A 22,622-nucleotide genomic window follows, 5' to 3' on the forward strand; every position below is an offset into this window, starting at 1 on the left:
CGCTGTTTTTCAGCACATTATTAGTGTGATCATATGAAACTTCAGGGAAATTAGTGTTGTGATCATTTTACAATGGATTAAAGACTAGAGAAAGAGAGGAGGATCTCAAGAGAGGAGGTTGTTATAATACTCTAGCGTGATGTGAATATGACCAGAACCACGATAGTAGCACCAGAGAGAATACCATAAAACATTTATAAGACTGGTGATTTATGGACATAAAGAGTGAAACACTCCCAGTTTCAAGCCTAGGAAGGTGGACGAATAATAGTGGCATTCTTGAAAACTGGAGAAAGATGAAGAAAAAGAGGAGTTTCTGGTTGAAATATAAAATCACTGCTTTACATTAACCCAGAGGTTGTGGGTACCTGGGGGCATACAAACGTGAATTATTTGTCAAACCTTCTATATTCAAAATGATCACCCTGGCATATTTTTATTCCTTCAGCAGATATATGTTGGATGCTAACTAACTCAGTACTTTGGTATCTTTGAGAGGACCTGATACATCTGGTTAAATGATAACTGGATTAGAATATAATGTAACAAATCTAATACAGTATTGTTCAAAATGAGCACTAATTCAGTTTGGGTTAATTTGTGACTTATAAATTTCAGTAACATAAATTTTCTTGGGATTAGGTATTATATTCAGAAAAATCTTTTATTAAAAATCAAATAAGACCTTAGGGAGTAACCTATTATCAGCCATTTATATGTTAAGGTGAATTTGCTAATCAAAATGGAGTAGACTAGTAAGAGTCTAATACATCAACATCTTCAGCTTCAACACAGTTTAGCATTGACCAATCTAGATGAAGAAGCTTTTTCAACTGTGATAAGTAAGTGTTGAAAAAGAAAAGACAAAGTTTGTGAAGTTTGGTCTTCGATATGAAAAAAATACTTAAAATATATGGGCACAGATCAATAATGTGCTGACAGTAGATAGTTATGGGAAGATTTGTTGAGGTTCTCCAATGGAAGGATATATTTATTCATATCCAGTCCTCTTGAAACCAAACCATCAGGTTTTCTTATTCAGCTTCCATTTTGAAAGGTGACAGTTTTCCCAAAAGAAAGGGACAAAGAATCACTGTTTCAGGAAACAGTGTTGTCCAACCGTCTTGGTCTGCTCAAGAGGGAAAGGATTCCTGGGACATGGGACTTCCATTTTTAATATCAGGATAGTCTTGGTCAAACTGGGAGGACTTGGTCACTGGAGAGCCCCAAAGTGAAAGACAAGCCAAGTTCTAGGAGCCATATATGTGAATTTGGCTGCTGAAAAACATGGGCATCTTATTCTGTAATAGTTCTTATGGTTCCTGGTGGTCTGGCTGCCAACCAGAGACTGACATTGGGTCTAGGTTTCCAGATAGCCATGGTGACCTTGGATAGACCATGCATGGACAAGAGCATTTGTTCGTTTTACATCCTGTTATTAGAAACATGGTTTCTTTGTCAAATGATCTGTGATGTGTTTCCATAAGTAGTTTAATTATACACAAAATCTAGGTGATTTGTTACTGGTTCTACATGATCTTAACTCCTTAAAAGAAATAAACTTGCAGGCAATGAGAAGTACAGATGAAAGGGCTATTACCTTTCCAGTAGTAAGTGGTAAAAAGTCCGTTCTGGCTGGCAGGGAGAAAAGACAATGTATCCGGCAGGTCACTAGGATACTTCGTTTATCACAACAACAGGAAAGACAGAAATGCAACGGTACTTCAGTACTTCACAAAGAGCTGGAACTCAACCCTCCAGGGCTCTTTTTTGGTCTCTCATGTCTGCTTCTCACTGCACACTACTTTATCTTCTGCCCTATAGTCTACATTTCACCACATGAAGGAAATACGGATACCAAGAGCTGCTATGTTTCAAACCTTGGGATTACTGCACCAGAGAGAAAGGTTCTCACACATCCAGTCTCAAGGTAAAAAAAAAAAAAGTCCCAGAGAAATGCTCTGATTAGCAGAGTTTAGAACAGTTGCATAGTCTTGCACAAACCACCCATGATGACGATCTGTAGAATCATACCAATATTGTGGAGGCTGCATGGTTGGAGTTTCTGGAAAGTGTGGCAAAATGAGAGAAAGCTCAGTAAGTAGGAGAAAAAAAACATCTACTACAGATCTCAAAGGTGTGAGCTTGGCAAAAGGATGCCTCCACCTATGTTAGGAAAGTATTTCACAAAATATTATCTGTAGACCACAGGCATCAGCATCATCAGGGAACATGTCGGGGCATACAAATCCTTGGTCTCACTTTATAAGTAGTGATCAGAAATTCTGGGGGGTGGGACCCAGCAATCTGTTTTAACAAACCCTTTGGTGATTCTGATGCACTCCAAATTTTGTAAGCCACTATCTTGAAAACAAGAGAGCTACTTTGAGTAATCGAAAATGTTTATGAGAGGTTTTGTCAGACTATGTCAAGAAACCTCACTCATTCAATAAAATCTCTCCCCCATCCAGCCCGTTGTCAGAAGAGAGTATACTTTAAAATTCCTTTCTGGGATTGCTAGCTTGCTATCCCATTTTCACGGAGTAACACAGCTAAGCCTAAATTAACTGAGATGCCCAAGAAGTAAGTTGTCCTATATAATGAATTTTCTGGATAACTAAGAGTTAAACAACCACAACAAAAGGAATAAAAAAGAACCCCAAGTGACATACATATTAGATGTTCTACAAAATTCAAACGAAAGTGTTTGATGGTATTTGCTCACTCACTTTAATGTGTCAGTGAGGAAAAGTGAACCTAAGTGAACCTTTCATGGATAAACAGGTGCTGTCGGTCTTCTCATATTATTCTAAGAGTTATTGATTATTTTACAGTAATGAAAAAACATTTGCTAGAAAGATTGTGTTTTAATAAATTCTGTTCTTTCCCCCCACTTTTTTTTCCTTTCTGCTCAAAGCTAAGCATCAAAGCAATACAAGTTATTTGAATGTCCTGATTAAGATGGTCTGTGCTTGATCAAACTATCTGGAAGCAAAGTTGCTCAGGTGCCCTCGCACTTGAAACCGTAGCAGTTGAATGATTATTATTTTATATGCTTAAATAGCCCTTTTGGCAATTTAAAAATTGAGATAGAAATTTAATGCCAGGGCACCTGGGTAACTCAGTTGGTTAAGTGTCTGCCTTTGGCTCAGGGCATGCTTCCGGGATTGAGCCCTGCATCAGGCTCTCTACTCAGTGGTGAGCATGCATCTCCCTCTGCCTGCCGCTCCCTATCTCTGTGACAAATAAATAAATAAAATCTTTATAAAAAGAAGAAATTTAATGCCAATTTTATTTACAAAAGGTCTTGAGAAATTTGCTTAGTTTCTGTCCCAGTATTTCATAAATTTTATTTTCATTCTATACTACTGTGATGTTTGATATTTCCCCAACATTTATATTATGGAATTGGGGTCAGACTACCTGACTTAAGTTCTGATTCTACACTCTTTAACTGTGAAATTAAGCACGTTATTTATCTTTAAATCCTGGTAAGATCCCCAGTAAGCGTTAGTGATTATTAACTTTCCCTTTGAGGGATGTTGCCTCACTTTCTCTTGATCTCTCATCAACAAGTCCAGTCAAAGACTTGGCCAATTTCATTTGCAGCTTATGAAAAAGAAAATAAATACCTATGAATGAGGAAAGGTGTTAAGAGTTCTTTCCATTATAGTTTTCCAATGTATCTAATTAATAAATAGTACTGAGTAAAATATACAAAAGTTTTCTAATTCTAAGCATTAATAAACCTATTCTGGTCTGAAAACAAAAAGAAAAATTAAACTATGATGTTACTAAGAACCACCTATAACAGGCATCGTGATGCCTTATACACTGGGTTTAGGATCACTGGTTAAACAATAATATGAGAAGTGTTTCATCACAGGAGTATAAATTTTTGTTGTTAAAGAAACTAAACCAGAGGGTTTTTACAGAACATGCTAATACTTCTTTTTTTTTCTGATAGAGATGATGAAGATGATATATTGGATGATCTCAAATGTCAGTTCCTAATGGTGATTCTGAGCATGTCTATGCTATGTTGCAACCGGGCTCTTTCTAACATTGAGAGTCTATAACCCCATCAATAAATTCTCTTGGCATCAAAATTCCTGGTTCTTGGAAAACAAAGAAGGAATCTCTATGTCTTATCTGTCCAAGTTCTCATTCAAAGAATTTTGTATAGAGCCATTTTAGTTGCTCAAACTGGGTAAAAGTAGAAGTGAGTCAAATATAGCAGCTGTTTTATTGCTGTACAATGATGCTGCATAACAGTTCAGCTGAGCAGGATACAAAACCTGATTCCAGTTCTCACTGCACTGGGAATTTCAGGTAGACTGAATGTAATTACTTTCTTCAGAGTTAGGCCAAGGTGTCTGGGTTATGAGCATCTTGTTTGGGGCAATTTGTGCTGTGGGACCATTAATGACTAAACGTGCTCAGTGCCCAAATTCTTGATATTTAATAGCAGCAAGCAAGAAAAAAAAAAAAAACTTGAGGAGATTAGCTTATTCATCATTCTGTTTCCAAATAGAGCTGGACATAGCTCAGAGTGCTTTTTTTTTTTTTTCAGAGTGCTTTTTGTAGGTGTTGATATGCTCTGTGAACCTTTTGAGATATTTAGATGATCATATTAGCAGATGTAGTATTAATATTCACTATTTGTCCTTAACCTATGTTCAAAGGGAATTACAGGAACTTACAGATTCAAACAGTGCAAAATAAAACATTTGAAGATGAAGAGAATAAGAAAAGATACTTTCGGGCATCAGGGTTAAGAAGATTACACCATTTTGGAAAGGAATTTGGGTTTTGTTTTTGTAACTGCTAAGCCAAAGATAAATATACACCAATATGTGTGACTCTCTCTTATTTTCCTTTTGCTGAACTAAGCATATAATAGGTGCTTATAATGTTGGCGGGGGGAGGAATGAATGAACAAATACATATGCAGTGACTTAATTCCTGATTACAGAAATCAGGCAGAGACCCACTGGACAGTTTTTTTGTATTACCACAGTTAACAATTTGAACAGTAACCACAGGCATGATTCTACACAAGAGATTATTCAACTAAGCCAGCATCCCTTAGCTTTTGTAATGTTCTTTCTGCAAGTCCAAAATTCAGATATATCTACGAATACCTTAAAAATCTGGAAAAGGAGTCAACATAAATATTTAATTAAACAGTTTTATGAGTGCTGCCATTGTTCTAAAGATGAATAAAGCCCAGCATTTGCTTTGAAGTAGAAACAATCCAGAAAGGAAATTTACAAATGTGATTCACTCTTAAGAAAGAAAAAGCAAAAAATAAACAAACAAAACCTGATCTTCCAGGTATAATAGTAAAACTATCATAAAGAGTATAAAATGTTTTGGGATGGAGGGTAGAATGGTTTAAAGGAGGAACTCACTCAGTGTTTGGATTTCCATTAGAGGAGGTAGGAGACAGGCTATCATTCCAGATAGAGATCAAAAGCAAAATGATCCAGAATATTCAGGTAGTAAAGAAAGGTAGAATTTGTTTGAATCATTTGATGACTACATGTAGGATAAAGGCAATATTGTATAAGTGATTGGACTATATATTGGATGATCTCAAATGTCAGAATAAGTCTATGGGGAGTCATGGAAAGTTGTAGGGACTTTCTGTGGACCTTCTGGAAGTGATAATGACTGAAGGGTAGAGAACTTGGAACTAAATGGATTTGAGTTTTTCAGATGATAAGAAATATGGGCCCAGATTTGAGTACCTTTAGTGGGAGTATTAGGAAAGCTTTCTGGTCAAGTTCTGACATTAATTGAAATAATGAAGCCTATTTTTAGATTTGACTTTCCTTGTTGTCAATACAGTATTACATCTACCCTGACAATTCTCATCAGGGAGATGTGTCCATTGCTTCTACTATGTCATTTAGAAAATAGATGAAATTACTGGTAACATTTTTTTTCAAAACCTTATGGTTATTAAAATAATTTTATTTATAAGCTAATGGTACCATACATATTATGCTTTGTTTTCATCCAACTTTTTTTATATTTTTATTTATTTGTTAGAGAGAGAGAGCGTGGGCGAGAGAGAGTGAGCGAGAGCACAAGCAGGGGGAGCTGCAGGCAGAGGGAGAAGCAGGCTCCCTGCTGAGCAAGGAGCCCAATGTGGGACTCGATCCCAGGACCCTGGGATCATGACCTGAGCAGAAGGCAGCTGCTTAACTGACTGAGCCACCCAGGAGTCCCTGTTTTTATCCAACTTTCATTTCGACCTGCCTGCTTTTATGTTTTAGTTTCTGAGCTCTGTTTTACTCTTGTGATTTCTAGTATGAATTTTTTCTTTTTAAATCCATAGGCAGCATGATTAGTACAAGAGCCACCAATTTCATGACCAGAAATCCATGAGATGACTAGGTAGGGGCTTTAGTTTAAGAGTCCATGCTGGAATTTTTTTTTTCTTTTGTCTTTGTTTGTTTGTTTGTTTGTTTAACCAACTCAAACTTTTCATCAAAATAAAAGTAAGGAGTACTCAAACATTAAATTCGTGTTTCTTAAACTCCTACACCTAGCGCTATGCTGGGTATTATAAAAGTGGAGCTCCATAAAAAAACAGTAAAATGGAAAAGGAAAAGAAAGAAGACCAGAGGAGCCAAATAAGCACCTCTTAAAAAAAATTATACCTGAGTCCAAGAACACCACACGTGCTCTCCCTCTGTGTGAATAAAGGGAGGATAACAAAATAAAATAGCCATGTTCTATAGCAGCAGAAACTTTTCAAAATATACTTTCATATTTTTAGTGCTGGGAGGGAAGTTAATTTTGGTTGAGACAGTTGGGATGGTTATTTAATCAGAACAATGCTATGTCGTAGGTTAGTTAGAAGTCACTTCATGAAAGATAAAGGCCATAAGTGAATTCTCACCATCTTCCAGGTACTTACTGTGCCAAGGGCTTAATGAGTATCACTTCATTTTATCTTTACGGTTACTTTAGGAAGTGTTATCAAAATTATTTAAAGTTGAAACATTCGGTTTAGTTTTAGAAATGTAATAACATCTCATTCAAGGTTTTTATAAAAGTAAAATTATTTGTACTTTCCAGGGCTTGATACATTTCAGTGCTTATGTAAAAACGATGATGTGCCTCTTAATACAATTTAATCAGACAGTGCTTTATCAGAAGCTAGTGAGATGTTACTTCATGGAAGGGAATGATAAACACCACAACTGAAGTCTTATCATCTTTCACTGTGCTAAGGGCTTGATGGCATTATTTCATATCATCTTTATCATCATCTTGGGAAGTATTATCATTCTGATTTTACAGATGAAGAAATTAAAACTCCAAGAGGTTGAATGCTGGAGATCATTCACTCAACCCCATTCATAGAAAGTGTAGGATCTGGGGTGCCTGGGTGGCTCAGTCGTTAAATGTCTGCCTTCGGCTCAGGTCATGATCCCAGGGTCCTGGGATTGAGCCCCACATTGGCCTCCCTGCTCAACGGGAAGCCTGCTTCTCCCTCACCCACCCCCCCTGCTCATGTTCCCTATCTAGCTGTCTCTTTCTGTCAAATAAATAAATAAAATCTTAAAAAAAAAAAGAAAGTGTAGGATCTGGGCAAGGGTATAAAGTGTTTTGTGCCACATGGTGACATACTTAATAATTATAACTTAAGCTATCACAGTGGTAAATAAATAAATCCCATTCCTCTACCTGGACACATATACTTTCATAAAACAAAATTGAAAAAATAGGTGGAAAGCTATTTTTTTGTATTGCTGAAAGTTGACAAAATATTTAAAGATGATTAATTTAATTATTATTGTATATATTTGGGTATTCTATCTCTGAGCTAAAAGTGTTTGAGTGAATAACAACATGAGAAAATGAATATTATATACATATACGCATTCCTTAAAATGTAGTTTTATCTTTGTTTCAGCACTTTTATAAACAAGATTTTTCACATATTTTGAATTCAGTTATAGTAATCTGAATTCAGTTATAGTAATCTTATAGTATACTAATTTATAGGGATAAAAAAATAAAGCATAATTGTATTGAAAGTATGCAACATATGAATATATTTTATCAAAACTCAAATAGTGAGTATCAAATGTTATCAAAACTGTAAATTAAAGTAAATATAAAGGATCAAAACATTGTTTCAAATTTATTTTAAATTTATCTTCTCCTAAAATATTTTAAATTATTAAAGAGCCAAATATCAAGCATATTTGAAGGATATTAAAATAATTTAAATAAAGCTGGATATCTTAATTTTTGAAATTTAATAAAATGTCGTGTTTTTTTTTTTAATCCTTCTCGGGCACCTGAGTGGCTCAGTTGGTTAAGCGTCTGACTCTTGGTTTCGACTCAGGTCATGATCTCAGGGTCCTGGGGTGGAGCCCCACGTGGGGCTCTGTGCTCAGTGTGGAGTCTGCTTGAGATGTTTCCCTCAGCCCCTCCCTCCTCTCTCTCTCTCTTTCTAAAATAAATCTTTAAAAAAATAAATAAAACCATTCTCACTTCTAGTGTCCCCCCCCCACCTAAACACTGATGTAAAGAGACGGCATCATACTTCTCACATGTTACATCTCAACACACACACACATATGTATACATTGAATGTATATGAATTGTTTAATGTTTAATAGGACAGAATGTACCTCAGACACCATATACAACTGTTGCAGAAACTGCTCTAATTAGTGGATGCCTTTGGGGCCATTTGTTTCAGTAAGACTTGGAAATGACACTTCATTATGTAAGAATTTATTGCATCTATGCTATCTGAGAGGAAGTTTTGACAAGTTAATTAATTTGTCTTTTATCTAAATGCCTCTGCGGCAGCTCCAATCCTCCCTGCACTCCAAAGCACTGTTCTTTGTTGTCCCCAGCGGCACAACCAGCAAACCTTCCTGGTGTTTGAGAGGAAGCGACTTTCCTTTTGAAGACATAGGGCAAGAGGTGTGGAGAAGCTTTTCTCTGGGTCCTGAAGTGTGTTGATCATGAAAACGGATTTGAGCGTTAAGTGCCCATGATGAGCAGAGGATCCCAAGGGACGGAGGCTACCTGGGGTTCTTTAGTAAATGTAGTTTGTCTGTTTTGATATGCAAAAAAAAATCCACAGAGCCTGGGACAGGGGCCTTCTTTTCTTGTTCTCTGCAAGTGGTCACCACACAACCACATGGTGTGGCAACTGACCTTTTTTTTTTTTTACGTTATGTTAATCACCATACATTACATCATTAGTTTTTGATGTAGTGATCCACGATCCATTGTTTTCATATAACACCCAGTGCTCCGTGCAGTACGTGCCCTCCTCAATACCCATCACCAGGCTAACCCATCCCCCCACCCCCTCCCCTCTAGAACCCTCAGTTTGTTTCTCAGAGTCCATAGTCTCTCATGGTTTGTCTCCCCCTCCGATTTCCCCCCCTTCATTCTTCCCCTCCTGCTGTCTTCTTCTTCTTCTTTTTTTTTTTTAACATATAATGTATTATTTGTTTCAGAGGTACAGGTCTGTGATTCAACCATCTTCCACAATTCACAGCGCTCACCGTAGCACATACCCTCCCCAATGTTTATCACACAGCCACCCCGTCCCTCCCACCCCCGACCACTCCAGATAAAGAAGACGTGATATATATACACAATGGAATATTATGCAGCCATCAAAAGGAATGAAATCTTGCCATTTGCAGCAATGTGGATGGAACTGGAAGGTATTGTACTGAGCGAAATAAGTCAATCAGAGAAAGACATGTATCATATGATCTCACTGACATGAGGAATTCTTAATCGCAGGAAACAAACTGAGGGGACAACTGACCTTCTAATCAAGATAATCTCTGCTTCAAGAGCTTACATTCTCATCATTCTGGTGCTTTCATAACAACCTCACATGTTAGGCACATTAGTAGTTTTGGACCTGAAAGAGGGAGATGGGGAGAGAGAGAACATTCTGCTTCTGTTGCAAGTAATAAGAAAATGGGGCATCAAAGCACCCAGTAACATTTTCTCAAAAATAAAGGGCTAGGGGCACCTGGATGGCTCAGTCTGTTAAGTGTCTGACTCTTGATTTTGGCTCAGGTCATGATCTCAGGGTCTTGGGGTGGAGCCCCACGTTGGACTCTGGAGTCTGCTTGAGATTCTCTCTCCTGCCCCTCCCCCTGCGTGCTCTCACACTGTCTCTCTCTCTCTCTCTCACTCTCTGCCTCCCTCAAATAAGTAAATAAATCTTTTTTAAAAATAAAAAATAAAAAAAGGGCTGGCATGTACAGACAAATTGTACTTCTACAAATAGGTTCTCAACTTCCTTTTACTTTGAGGTTTTTTTTTTTAATAATAAAGCAGGAAATCTTTTCATTCATTATTTTTAAGACCATAATTTAGCCAAGAAGCTACTTTGAAAAACTGATTCTCCTTTCCTTAACTCAAAGGTGTTTCTGGAGCCAACTGGAGAAAACAGTGTGGAACTGGTTTCCGACATTGACGGGGACCCTCGTCATCACTCTCATCAAACAAAAGAAAGGCTTCCCCTTGGCTGCAGCATTCCCGTGTGTGACTCACAGTTCCGCAAATGAATACAAATGTACAAAAAGCCCTTCTGTCTCTAAAGAGGCTAAGAGTGAGTTTCAAGTGCAAATGAAGGAGGTGAATTAAAAGTAAGTGTTGATGGCTTCTCTAAGCAGAGTTTTCATAGCCGTGAGAATTTTTCTCTTCTCTAGCTGCCAAATTTCCAGAAAAAAAATTGAGAGTGAGGATGTCCGTATTAAATAGAAATAAAATTCTTTTTTCCCCCCTTATCCTCCCAATACATCTGTATAGCACATTTCTAAAATGTAGGCACATTTTCCTGGTGATATAAACATCATGAAACAATTGTAATAGATGATTTTTATGGGATGGATGAAGGGTGACCCCTGACTCTCTGATGTTCCCGCAGATTTTTTCTTGTTCAGAGTATTGCAAGAGTGCCTTTGTTTTCACCAGATTCTGTACTCTACATAAGAATTCAGCTCAGGAATGTAGCAAATATTCTCCAAACAAACAAAAAGATTCACCTGCAGCTCTTTCCATGCCCCTGGCAACTTCTCATTTTAATTGAGGTAATGTTTTAAAAGAAGAATATTATTCCAAGATGAGTCTCCCAGCCTTAGCTGTGACACTCCAGATTCTGTGCAGTTTGCATGAATTCTATGGTGGACAGTTTGCCTTGCCATTTGTGTACCTGTTAATTTTTATGAAATAAAGAAATCTTCCTTTGCCTTCATCGTCCTCAACGGTGAGCGAGTCCGTGGAATGTTGGAGAAGAAAGAACTTCTCATGTCATTTGCTCCAAATGTCCTAGAACAAGAGATAGAGACCAGAGAGGCTAAGTGTCTTTCTAGAATACATGCTGAGCTAGGATCACTTACGGAATAAAAATGTCACATCGAAGATTGTGAAGAAGTGAACTGAAAACTCCAACCAGCCTTTGTAGAGCTCCAGGTTACTCTTTCTCCCTACACCACATACCCAAGGCGTTCACATTATTCTTCTAATTACATGCACTCCGCAAGAGGCTGTCCCCCCCAACTTTTCTAGGCATCCCCCTTGCTTTGAGACTATTTCCCCACATTTTTTCCTATATGCTTACCGAAACTTACCTATGCAGTATTCCATACCTGCCCAAATCACCACTACCTTTGAGGTACCTCTCAGGGAAACGTATTTATAGGAAGTACATGGACGCTAATAACTGGCTGAGAGTCCCCCAGAAAAGTTGCTATGAATTATTTGCATTTAATAAAAGACCAGTGAAGATCCTTAGCACAATAAGATCAAATTGCAATTGTTGAGAATCTGAAGGCTTGGGATGAAGATACAAAACTAGAGCTCTACTAACATGTATTTTTCTATTTATGCCTACTCTTCACTGAATTATATGTACTCTCCTCTCCACCACCAACACACACTCTTCCCTCCACCTTTTCCATCGCAGCTCTCTATTAGCATTAATAAAGGTCTAAGGTTTCACAACTCAAAGGGAATTTAGAGAACATTTACAACCCATAATGGGGGCTCTAAGAGCAGTTAAAGGAGAGACAGGACTATAAAGAACAGTCTATCTATTCTCCATACAGCAGCCAGAGAATAATCCTAAAATATGAATCCTGTCACATCCTCTCCTGCTTAAAGTCTCCCTGTGACCCCATTGCACTTCCACTAGACCCAAAGTCCTTCCAGTAGCCAGAAAGGCCCTTCATGGTGTGAGCCCTGTGCACCCCACAGCCTCACCCATGTCTCTCTCTGCTGTTTCCAGTGCTTTCCAGTTCTACCAGTCCCATTAATTCCTCAAACTCACTAAACTCTTCACCTCTTTGAGTCTTCACACATGACTGCCTCTCTGTCTGGTTCATCCACATGATAGTTCCTGATCATGCTTTGGGTTTTAAAGTCCCTTTATACCTTCTCTGACTCATCTACCTAATGAGAAACTCCCACCTCCGAAGTTTGCCCCATCCCTGAACTCTGTTCATTTGACCGCATGGCAGGCAGCACCATTTGTAATTATGTATCTTTTTTTTTTTTAAAGATTTTATTTATTTGAGAGAGAGGGGAGGGGTGAGGAGCAGAGGGAGAGGCAGAGAATCTCAAGCAGACTCCACACTGAGTGTGGAGCCTGACACAGGGCTTGACCTCACGACCCTGAGATCACGACCTGAGCCAAAACCAAGAGTCTGATGCTTCACCCTCTGAGCCACCCAGGCGCCCCAGTAATTATATATCTTATCAGGTTTCTCCATCAGTGTGTAAACTCCCCAAAAGGCAGTACGTACTTAGTGCCAGGCTCATTGTCCAGCACATATTAAGTGGTCATATTTGTTGTATGAATGAATGAACTCGAGTGTTCTGACTTCATCCCACTAGTCTTGTGATAACACTTTATGGCTTGTCTTTCTTCACCCCCTATGAACTCTGTCCCCTCCTTGTGGTCCCTTCCTTATTATTTTTGACTGATTTAGCATTTTAGTGGACACTGATTTACTAGATAAACTAAGTTTTCTGATTTACAATTGAAAAATGCTAATGCCTAATTTCATTTAAACGCAAACACTTGTATTCTCAAGAAGGCCACCTTTAAAGAGGACGATAATGAAGTTCCAGGCTCTGTATACATCTCTTCAAGAGTGATATTTCATCTGTCTGTTATACACTTGCTCACTCCACCTACATTAGGGCTGGGTGCTGTGCAGTACAAATTTTTACAACCAGTTTTCCTCTTGTGACCCCCACAGAGGAGGATGTAATCTAGCCCCAGTGGGCATGAAATAGTTTCACAGTAAAGTTCAAGCTTTAAAAATATCTGAGGGGCGGTTGTGATAATGTGACCAGGAAAGCGTCCTGGACCCCTGCAGGGCTGGGTAGAGTTTCAGGAACCAGCTTAGAAGCTCTTTCTTTCTACTACTTCTTTCCACGCAAGCTGAGAGACACTGAGTACAGAGAAACAGAAGCTGTAGCTGAGTCCCTGGCAGTGGAAGCAGGAATGCAGCTGACTTGAGCGGAGACTAGATCTCCTTAGGATTCCCTGTGGCAGCATCTGCGGTAGCGAGCGGGATCAGGCACAGATGGTCATGAGCCTTTTGAGGAAGAGCCTGTATTTGGTCTACGTGGAACAGTTAGCCCCTGTACCAAGGACTTTCTATTCATTTCAAGGAATTTAAGTCTTGTTGCTACAATTACTCCAAACTCACACCGAGAGTTCAGAGCCTTGGGTCAGATGAGGATCATGCTAAATAGGAAGTGAGAAGAGGAGAACCCAACTCTGCAAAGATATGTCCTCCAGCCAACCTGGCTCATTTTCATAAATACCTTCCTGAGGACGGTCTGAGAGTTAAAGTAAGAACCTCTGACTGAGGTTTATAATTTTGGGTTATTTCAACCCATGCTACGGGATAACAAAGTCCAGTCATTCTAAGGTGACTTTTTTGTTGTCTTTATTAAATCTAGAATTTAAGGAACACCTTCAAAAGGTCTAAGGATATAAAAATATTCCTTTGGGGAGTGGGGGTGATGTATTCCCTCTCTGGCACTTTTAAAAAAATATTTACAGGTTGAACAATAATTTAACAGTAAATATAAAAGTACAAATGAATTTTTAAAGATTAACTTAAAGTGGAGACTGTCTTAGCATGATGTTAAAGCCAGAAACCATAAAGGAAAAAACTTGACAGCTCATACAAGAATTTTCACAGAATAAAAGACTGATTGTCCAAATTAAAAATACAGGTTACAAACTGGGAAAATTATTTGCAATGTGTAGAAGAGTTTAATATTCTTACTACTAATAATAAATGTCAGATTATTAACATACAGTGATTACTAAGTGCCAAACATGGTAATAAACTTATATTAACTCACTTACCCCACTATCCCATGAAGTATGTGCTACTCTAGCCTCATTTTCCGGATGACAAAACTGAGGCACAGAGAAGTTAAAATAACTACCAAGAGCCTGCAGCTTCTAAGTGATAGAAATGGGATATATAGAACTTTCACATGTGAAAAGGGAAAACAAACATCCCACTAGAGAAATGGGAGGGGAGCTCCTGTAAAAAGACAACAGAAATGAGCAAAAGACTATGGTCCTTTTATCCTTATCACAGAAGAGAGTGTTGTTTTTTTCTTTTTAAGATTTTATTTACAGAGAGACAGCGAGAGAGGGAACACAAGTAGGGGGAGTGGGAGAGGGAGAAGCAGGCTTCCCACTGAGCAGGGAGCCCGATGTGGGGCTCGATCCCAGGACCCTGGGACCATGACCTGAGCCCAAGGCAGACACTTAACCGACTGAGCCACCCACGTGCCCCGACAGTGGGTTTTTTTTTCAGGAAGCACCTTGATAGATTTTATCATCTGAGAAAAAAACTGTCTGGGTTGAGCCTAATTGAAAAGCTTAGGTATGAGATTGAGATCGCCTTGCATTTCCACTAACAGAACTTTAGGGTTTGTGGAGAGATTGTAGGGCCTGGAACTCTGAGGAAGGCAGATATGGGGAAAAGATGTGAAAGTGGCTTGGGCAAGAGCAGGGCAGATGCAGGACAGCTCAGGGTCATGGCATGGGCAAGAACCCTGGGAACAGTGAAGTCTGATACCTTGTTTTAATTTATTGGCTAGTCTATGATGTAAGCCCCTATGGTTTCCAGATTTCCTAGAACATTTACAGCTCAAAACAGACTTATGTTAACACTGTGTTTGGAACTGTAAAGGAGGAGTGTCCTGAGTGGGGGATGGCAGTGCTGAGCAGGACGGCAACCACAAGGGAGGAACCAATGAGTATACCCAAGCCCACTGTATGCTGAATTCTCAGAAACCATGATTCAGAGGTTGTGGGGAGAGAGATTAGCCAGCAGAAAGAGTTTCAGAAGTGTGGAGGGTAGCAATATCCAGGTGGCTCATGTTGGTGCTACATGGGCAAAGCCCGTGTAGAGCTAATTCTTAGAAAAATACAGCAATCTATACAGAAAATGTTGTTCAACGTCACTAATTATAAAGGAAATACAAAATTAGAAATGGGGATTTTTTTTTGCAAATTAGGTTGGAGATTCTTAAAAATATTGATAATAAACTTGGACACACTGTTGTTAGAAGAACACTTCCTGAATGGTGGTTCAAAATGGGCTGAGAGTGAACTGATATTCCAACCTTAAAGGTAGCTGTAGCTGGTTGGTCTGGCTGAGAACACCTGCCCCTGTTTACCTTCATGCCATGTAAATACTATCATTTCCTCTATGTGTCATGATTTAACAAAGGGTGGGAAGTACCAAGTCAGTGTCTAGAGTAGTACAACTATACCAGACTGGCTTGGCAATAGGAATTAATAGTTTAAAGGCACATACAATTAGACTTGGCAATTCTATTTCTAGAAACCTGGAGAAATTTACTGAAAAATGCACAAAAATATGTCTTCAAGATGTTTATAAGGACATTGATTGTAAAAAAAAAAAAAACCACTAAAGAAGTAAAAGCTGTATTAACCCATTTTCTATTGATAGACACTTATATGGGGACTGTGTAATGTAATAGTATACATGCTTTAAAAACCATGAAGTCTACCTATGTGTACTGGTGTGGTGCTACATACACAGTGAAAAAAAGCATGTAGCAAAAAAAAAAAAAAAAAGGCAGTATAGTATTTATAGAATGAACTGTTAAAAATTAAAATATGAGTATTGGGGGTTAATCAAAGAAAGCTAAGGAAGATAAAGATTTTCATTTTGGAAAGGAAAATGATCTCAAATGATCACTAATTTCAAAAAAATCAACTGTTGAAAAAGGATATTTCAACAGAGTAAAATGTTACACGGTCAATGTTGTATATTATAGGAAGACAACGGATGCAGCTTTTCATATTGGTGCCTCATCTAGCTTCTTCTGTCCGGGTGTGTCATAGGTACTATTCACAAACTAAAGGTAGGAGGTAGTCATGTCATCCTCTAAAGAGATCACATACTGCTGCCAGGGACATGAGTGCAGTGTTGCTTTGGAAATAGGAATGCTAGGGAGAAATGTGCCTTACTATTTCCAACTTAATTAGAGAAATCTTCAGAATTAGCTTTCAGAATTGCTAAGCCAGCATCTTCTAAGACTTCTATTCATCTCCCAGTATTTTTCTCCTTTCATAAGATTAAAGAACTAATTTAGTAAGATTGTTGAACAGATTTTTATCAGGCTTAGCTTGTGGATATGCCAACATTTGAGTGTATATATTACACATATACAACTAACAGGTTTGCCTCTTCTCTTCTTCTGCCAAAACCCAAAACACTGACAACAAAGACATAAAATGTGATGAAAACAAAGACATAAGTTATTTGGAGTCTGAAAAGGCAGCCAGTCTTTGTGAAAGAGGGAAACGTGCCTCATCACATTCTAAGCCATTGATGAAGCATTTCCTATGCAAATTTGTTGAGCATCTTCTATGGACAAAGCATTTTGAGAGCTTCAGGGAATACATGAGTAAACACGCAAATGTGGAGAGGGAGGCTTATAGACTATAGGGGAGAACAGATACAACATACAAATCAAAAAGTCACATACTCCATTTAGTCTTGCAAAAGGACTAGGGTTCTTTGTTTTCTGTAAGTATCATCATCTCCTATATGAAACCCATTCTAGCAAGTTTCAAAAGCTGGGTGTGTCTGCTGGAGGTGGAAGTAGGGACACAAACAATTTGAGTTAGGGCAGACTCTGACTTCCTACCATTTCTTTGAGGTTGATTAGTCTCATTTGGGTAAATCATCAGGCAGGTTCAAACTTGGATTCTCTGCCAGGGCTGAACCTCCACTCCACTTTTTACTTTCGAAGGTAGGGTCTGGGTTCAAAGGGGAGCTGACCTCAAGGCTTTGGGGTTGGCCTAATTTTCATGTTGTCTTCGACTTCCCTTTAAGACTCCATCTCTCTCAGTGCCAATTTGGGTTATGATGCAGCCTGTTCCACTGACTTCAGTTTCTGCCACTATCCTTGAATCAGGGCCATCACTCGCCTACGCAGGGCATTTGTCAGGATCAGAGAGAAATTCCTCCCACAGCTAGACACAGAGAGCGTACCGGAGGGCATGCGTCTGCAGGCCAAACATGGGCTAGACGGTAGCTGCACACCCCCTCAGTGAGCTCCTTGGCATAGGGCCAACCCATACAATCATTCATGGAGGTCCTGCCGTGAGCACTGCCTCTTATAAAGCTTCCTCTTCCGCTCTCTCTGTAGCTCAGAGCCAGGTGTTTGCTGACCCACCGATTCCTCATGGACCTCTCCACTTTGGAAGGGCACGAGGTGCTTCTGGATCCCTTTCATATCAGAGGCCATGGGGAGCCAGTATTGTGATCTCCAATCTTGGGCTCATCCATCCGGATACCTGTGAGCTCGATCCTGGGACAGAGGCTGCTTCCGATGGACACTAGCAACCATGAATTCACAGACTGCCCTGTTGCCAGAGTGAAAGTTTAAGGCCTGATCAAGTACACCCCAATTTTATTATGGGCCTGTAAGACCAGCACCTTTGCAATACTTCTATCTGCAGTCTAGTAAAAGTGCTCTTAAATTAAAGCACTTAATACCCACCAAAGTAAAGAACAAGTACAATTTTGAAGATGATTCATGCTCAGTAGATGTTCATTTAGGCATGTATCTTGCACCAGCCTAGCTCTGAGTAGACAAACAGAATAGGCTAGCTTATCACATCTCCACATCTTCTTGATTTATGTCCTATTATAGAATTTATTATATTATTTGGGAATAACAAAGAGTTGACTACACCATGATTTTTGTTAAGTGATTAAAACATTAGAAGTTATCCAGTGTCTTATTGACCCCTACCCTGTTAAGATACACAAGATATGAGGGTTTTGTTTATTTTTTAATGTAATTTGTATATGGTTTTTAGACCATCCTGCCAGTGTAACCATCTGGTATCTAAGAGCATCTGCAGTATTCAACTGTGATACCACCAGAGGCCTCTTCCCAGAGTGAGACTGGGTTTTAAGGAAATCTGCATGCCCCCTAAAAGTATATGCAAAATCTAGTATGTTTTCTGGGAGTCTTCAGCATTTGTAATGTATCTGAAAGTTCCTGTGACTAAAATAGATCAACACAAACAAACATATAAGCCAAAATCTGCCACCTAAAACACGATTAGAATTAGACCTAGAGGTGATTTCATCATACATCTGTGTGGGAAATATGGTAAATAATGTAAATAATGTCTAATTGAATGTATATAGATCTATATATTGCTTATCTTTTCTTGAATTCTTTAAATCTGAAGCTAGGTTAGCTATCTTTGTTCTTCAGAGGTTAGGTCACTAGAGCTTATGGGAAGAAAAGCCAGAAAGAATGAACTTCCTTTCACTCCTTTAGATCTGTTGTACAAATTTAATGTCTGTTAAAAACCCCCAGGGCCTACAGTGGAGCGATATATATATAAGTACAAAAATATATACTGAAGAACACTGTCTCATATCCTATTTAAGTCACATATATACAACCTTTTTTTTTTTTCTGTCTTTAAGAAGGAAACACATACGACCATTTAAGGTGGCTTTAATTTGCATAGAGAAATGAGAATTTTAAGATGTTTCCATGAGGAGCTGAAAATAGAGTTCAGGCTCCTTTCTTCATTACAGCTAGAGTCAAAATGGTAATATGAATAAATTTCCCCTTTCAAAAGTATCCTGTCCTGGGGGCTGGAAAAAAAAATTGCAGGAGTATTTTTCAAAAACAATATAATTCAGATTATTTTTGATTAAGGAAGCTCCAAACCCTCTGGAACATCCGAACAATGCACCACGATTACTTCAAAATGGCTCTTTATTTAATCAGGAAGATTTTTCTTATTTAAACTAGCTTGTTTTCTTGCTCCTGTTGTCAGCCCCCACTTTGCATCCCAGCAGCTGCCAAGGACGCCACAGAGCCACCCCTACAGCATCCGTGCATCCTCCTTTCTTGCTCCAATCTTACCACCAACCCTCCCATTTACACTAACTCTCCCCTTACCTATTGCCATCGACTCTCGATTGGCCTTCTCTCTATGCCATCTTTTTGCAATAACTTCTCCAGACTGCAGTCTGATTAACATTCATAAAGGAATCATGTTCCTACCTTTCCCCCCAAAATATTGAATGGTTCCTTCATGAGAGAATATCATTTAACCTTGCGTTGGCATTCAGTGCTTCACCACACACTCCCAGGTCTGATTCAGATTTCAACCAGCCATTTCAACTTTGTGTCTTTTGGGTAGGTCTGTGATATCCTACAAACTGTACATCTTCCTCCATCTAAGCCCTATCTAAGTTGAAAACATGTTTTTGATATGTCTTTTTTCCATTGCAGCAAAAAGAAATTTCTTCTGTCTCTTAAACCCAAAAGAAGACCTTCCATAAAGGATTACTGCCTCTTTGTATTAGACACTTTTCGACCTTGAGTTTGGACTTTCTTAAGTCCACAGTAAGATAACAATCTTTAAAACCAGACTATGTGATGGGGTGCCTGGGTGGCTCAGTCATTGAGCGTCTGCCTTCGGCTCGGGTCATGATCTCAGGGTCCTGGGATCGAGCCCCACATCGGGCTCCCTGCTTGGCGGGAGGCCAGCTTCTCCCTCTCCCACTCCCCCTGCTTGTGTTCCCTCTCTCACTGTGTCTCTCTGTCAAATAAATAAAATATTTAAAAAATAAATAAATAAATAAAACCAGACTGTGTGGATAGAGAGAAGGGTTTTTCTAAATTCCAGCAATACCTTAGGCATATCAAGAACCAAATATGAAGCACAAGTGACAAAAGAAATAGTTAAGCTAAACTTCATCAAAATTAAAAACTTGTGCTTCAAAGGACACCATAGAGACCGTAAAAAAACAAAACAACAAAAAAAAACAACTCACAGAATGGAAGAAAATATTTGCAAATCATGTATCTGATAAGGGACTTATATCTAGAATATATAAAGAACTCTTACAACTCAGCAATAAAAAGGCAACCTAATTTAAACAATGATCAAAGTCTTTGAATAGAATTTCTCCAAAGAAGATACACAAATGGCCAATAAGCACATGAAAAGATGCTAAGCATCATTAGCCAGCAAGGAATTGCAAATCAAAACCGCAATGAGATACCACTTCATACAAAGTAGGATAACTATAAGCAGAAAGACATATAAGAATTGTTGACAAGAATGTGGAAAACTGGAAATCTATATACTACTAGTCAACATGAAAACAGTGCAGGCTCCTTGAAAAATGGTCTGCCAGTTCTTCAAAAGGTTAAACAGACTTACCACATAGCCCAATAATTCCACCAGGAGGTATATACTCGAGAAAATTGAAAACCTCTGTCTACAATAAAATCTATACACGAATGGTCATAGCAGCATGACTCATAATAGCCAAAAGGCAGGAAAAACCCCATATCTCCATTAACTGAAGAACATAAAACAAAATGTGGTTATGTTTCTACAGTGGAATGTTACTCAGCAATGAAAGGAATGAATTACTGACACATGCTAGAGTTCAGGCTCCTTTGGATGAACATGGATGAACCTCGAAAATATTAGGCCAAGTGAAAGAGAAGCCAGTCACAGAATAAGCCACATATTGTATAATCTCATCTACATGGAATATCCAAAGTGGGCAAATCCATAAAAACAGAAAATAGATTCAGGGTTGCCAGAGGCTGAGGGAAGGAGGGAAATGGGGAATGGGTATGGGGTTTCTTTTGGGGGTGATGGAAATGTTCTCAAATTAGGTAGTGGTAACAGTTGGACACCCCATGAATATAATTACTGAATTGTATATTTTACAAGACTTTTATGGTATATAAATTTTATATCAAACTTTTATTTTAAAAATGCTATTGGAAACAGTGTACTTTTTGATTTAAAAATCAGTCCTGGAGGATTTGGAGCATGGAGTTTTACTAAAGTAGTAAGATACAGCAAATAAAGGAAATGATGTCACAGTAACATTTCTACAAATTGGAAAGAAAATAAAATACAGTATTAAACGATATGCAGTAAGTAGAACAAGAAAGAAAAAACGAGCATAGGGGGAAGATGAGGTCTGGTCCCTCAGTAACCCCAAAGCACTACATTCAGGCAAAATGTAGAAATTCTGATAGAAAACCCAGAGAACTCCAGAAAAAATCTGAGACACTTCGGGCTGACATTCTGCTTTGTTGCCATCTCCTACAAGGCAGTTCCTCTACTTCAAGTATCTTGACCTTTTGTTCCTTCAATAACTGACCTTAGAGACGAATCTGCTTGGGTTTTTTTTCCAACTTTCTGGACTCCTGTTATGAACGTCCCTCTGACTTTAGAAATTCCTCTATCTTCCAAGCTGTCTCTGAGTCCCTGAGCTCTTGCACAGCTTTGACCCTGCCACCATCCGGACCCTGACAAAGACGTAAGGCACAGAACACAGAGTAAGAATATGAAAAGGAATGTTAAAGTACCCAAAAGGGCCTCTCGCCTGGGATGTCAGAAGTTTATAAGCTACCATGTTTGCATATTAAGCCATTCTGTTCTATCCTTTGATCCTCAGCAGGGGACTAACGGAGAGTCTTTGAAAGGACACTAGACAAAGACCATCAAGAAAGAAGATTTATGGTCCTAGGGGGACAGTCAGCAGATTCAGATGCTGTCTTTCTCTCTCTGCTCTCAAAGTACAGAGGCAGAATAAACAGCCTCTCGAGTCTTGAGATGAGGAAACAAATGGAGTCACTGCTTCCAAGGTCAGGAGGATTTCAATATTCACCATGAGTCCAGTGCAACCAAAATCATCAGAAAACTTGAAAACAATGGATGATTGAGGCATCAGCCCAGTAGCCAAAATTATCATAATGGTAGAATGAGCATGTGATGACCTCTCCTGTTACCGCAAAGCCTTTGATGTGATTTGTATGTATATGTATATATATATGTATATATATTGATAGGATATATAGAATCCAGTTGACAAAGAGAAAAGTTCTTAACAATCCATAACCCAAAGGCACCAAAGTTGAGGGCAGCTGTGATGGTGACAATGATTCTGGGTGCTCCTAGTTGACCCAGGGAACAAAGGAAACAAGTTGAGACCGTGAGGCAATTGACACCATAAATA

This window comes from Neomonachus schauinslandi, chromosome 9, assembly GCF_002201575.2.
Source record: "Neomonachus schauinslandi chromosome 9, ASM220157v2, whole genome shotgun sequence".
NCBI lineage: Eukaryota > Metazoa > Chordata > Mammalia > Carnivora > Phocidae > Neomonachus > Neomonachus schauinslandi.